We start from the raw sequence: 3,468 nt of genomic DNA, 5'->3' as shown, positions 1-3,468 counted from the left end.
AAATCATTTTTTTTCTTTATACATTAAATATTAAATAATGAAATTTACAGAAATAACCATGAAGTCTTTAACAAACTTAATATTGAATAATCCAAGAATCACTCCAAAACTCGGTGTCACAAGTGCATGAGCAATTTCTAAGAAGTAATATAATACAACAACCATCTGGAATACAACGTAGGACAGAAAATAAATACAGTAATATGAAAGAGACTTGCTGGCTGCGGGTCGTCTCGGAAAATTCAGCTCACCTAAGTCTCCATGTTGATCATGCTGCTACGCCCACTAGGCCACTAGTGATGCATGTTCTTGTGCAACAAAAATGCACAAAAGTGTAGTATAAGTACGAAAACAACGTGTACCCAATGAGTATCCCATCTAATCTCGAAGAAGTAGAGACGAGATGGTCGACTTCGACACTTACTAGTGGTCCAATAATGATATACTATTAATGCGGATAATCATGGATATATTAAAAATGACAGTAATTTCAAGTAAGTCACGAACAGGTGAAAGTTCCTTTTTATATTAAAAGTCTCCGGATTCATAATCCATTAGTTTTCAATTATCTCAAGTCGGGGAGGGCAAATATCAATGTCAATAAATCTCAAGGCAAGCAATACAAGCATGCGCAAATCATGCCGAGGTCGTACGGCCCGATCCAACAGAAATGTAAAATGTGCACCGCCGAGGGTCGAATGGCGCGAACCATAGATGCATCTATTACCCCGCTCGCGAATCCTCCATGCGATGTGGTCAACATAAAATAAATAAACACTCTGCTCGCGAATCATACATGCGACGCAGGTACACATAGAATCACATATTCAAACAGTTAATCCAGACTTCATTAGGGAACAATTATCCAAGAAAAATCCAAATCCTCCTTTTTTAACGATTTAAGAAAAATGAAGTTTAATCCTTTTAGAAATTCATTTACCAATTTGATAGAATTTAAGCAAGTCAAACCGTCAATAGGATTACAAATATTTCCAAGTACAACATGTTTTTGGGTCCTAGACTATCCGGACAATAGCATAATAGTAGCTACGCACGGACTCTCGTCACGTCGTGAGCACGTAGCCCCCACAAATAGGAGTACATAACCAATTAACTCACCTATGGTGACAATTCCCTCTTATAAGGTTAGAAAGGAGACCCGCCTCGCTCGGAAGATCCATAACCGGCATTTCACGCCCTTTCGAAAACTCGAACCGGTGCACAATGCTCCAAAGCTAGCCAATAATTATGCAAATCCATTAATATATATATGCTCAATTAATCATAACGATTCAATTTATAACAATTCCTAACCCCGATCGAAAAGTTGACAAATTCGCCCTCGGGCCTCTGTGCCCGGATTCCAAAAAATTTCGAAGATAAACTTTACCCATAACCTCACAAACTCAAATATATAATTTACTCTCAATTACATACCCAAAATCGTGTTCAAATTCCAAGAATATCAATTTTCTAAGTTTTCCCTCAAACCCCAAGTGTTCTACCAATTTACATGCTAAAATCCATATATAATCAATATATTTAACTCAAGATATGTGGGATTAGCTTACCTTATCGTTGATGATGTAAATCCTTTCTTGAAACTCTCCAAGAATCGCCCAAGCCAAGAAAATATGAGAGAAAATAGCCAAATCCCGATTTTAAAAGAACCATTCTGCCTCTAGCATTTCCGTGCATGCGGTCCCTCGACCGCTTCTGTGGTTCCGCAGGTGCGGCACTTCTACCGCTTCCCTTCCGCTTCTGCTTCCCTTCCGTTTCTGCGATTCCGCTTCCCTTCTTCTATCTCACCAGGCCTTCCCTTCCGCTTCTGCGACTCAACCACTGCAGCTGCGGTCCCGCTTCTGCGGCTGCTCGACCGCATCTGCGGTCCCCTTCACTTTTGGCCCAAATCGCATATGCGGGTCCTCTGGCCGCTTTTGCGGCTTCGCACCTACAGCCCAATTCTCGCAGGTGCGGTTATACCAGCAACTTCAACCTTCCAAAAATTTTATTTTTGATCCGTTAACCACCCGGAACCCACTTGAGACCACCAGGACCCCAACCAATCATACCTATCAGTCCCAAAATACATTACGGACTTGCTCGAGGCCTCAAATCATATCAAACAACGCTAAAACCACGAATCGGCCTCCAATCCAAGCTTAATGAACTTTAGAATTTCAAACTTCTACTTTCGATGTTTAAACCTATCGAATCACGTCCGATTGACCTCAAATTTTGCACACAATTCATATTTGACATTACAGACCTACTCCAACTTCCGGAATGGGAATCCGACCCCTATATCAAAAAGTCAACTTTTGGTCAAACTTCTCAAAAACTTTAAAATTTCTATCTTTAGCCAAATGACTCCAAAAAGACCTACGGACCTCCGAATTCACTTCCGATCGCGCTCCCAACTCCAGAATCACCATACGGAGCTACTCCCAGACTCGGAATCCCAAACGGACGTCGATAACACTGAAATGCACTTCAAGCCAAACTTATAAAATTTCTTCCAAAATGCTAACTTCCACAATATGCGCCAAAACGCTCCCGGGTCATCCAAACCCTATCCGGGCATACGCTCAAGTCCAAAATCATCATACGAACCTGCTGGAACCTTCAGATCGATTCCGAGGTTGTTTACTCTTAAATCCAATCTTAGTTAATTCTTCCAACTTAAAGCTTCCGAAAAGAGAATTCTCTTTCCAAATCAACTCAGAACTTCCGGGAATTCAATTTCGATCATACGCACAAGTCATAATACCTAAAATGAAGCTGCTCATGGCCTCAGACTGCTGAACAACGCTCCAGAGCTCAAAACGACCGGTCGGATCGTTACATTCTCTCCCACTTAAACATACGTTCGTCCTCGAACGTGCTAAGAACTACGCTGGGGGTTGCTCGAAATCACTGTTTAATACCTCGTGCACTTACCCGTGCTACTACAACCTAGTTGAGCACATTAGCTCGATAAATTCTGAAGATATTCCCTTTTATTCAAGCAAATAAGCCTTAGAGGCCAATTACAACATCCGGAATTCTCTGCCTTGCTTGTTCCAACATACGAACATCGTATCAATAACTACCCGCAGCACCAAAACATGACTGCGTACCTTAGCTGAATTCACAACTTGCACCACTTTACTCACAGGACCACAATAACATTCTCTGATCGAATAAATCGAATTCCACGAATCCGATGTTCCCATTATACCTCATGACCTACATAGGTCTTGCTCTAACTCTTACAATACCGACACGACGGATGAGATGTGCAGAAATTCATAACCACTGCTGAATCAACAATTCATTGGGTCTATGCTCCTAACTGGAATCATCACCCCATTCTGAACTAAATAGTGGTCTTAGCTCCTTAATATACTTCATATAATCAGGTTGCACTAATCCTAAGTCCAATGATCTCGTCTCACCCAGTACGAACTGCTCAGGCAATAAGCCACC

Source organism: Nicotiana sylvestris, chromosome 1 (genome assembly GCF_000393655.2).
Source record: "Nicotiana sylvestris chromosome 1, ASM39365v2, whole genome shotgun sequence".
Classification (NCBI taxonomy): Eukaryota; Viridiplantae; Streptophyta; class Magnoliopsida; order Solanales; family Solanaceae; genus Nicotiana; species Nicotiana sylvestris.
The sequence above is the reverse complement of the archived record's forward strand: the minus strand, read 5'-3'. Positions refer to the sequence as shown.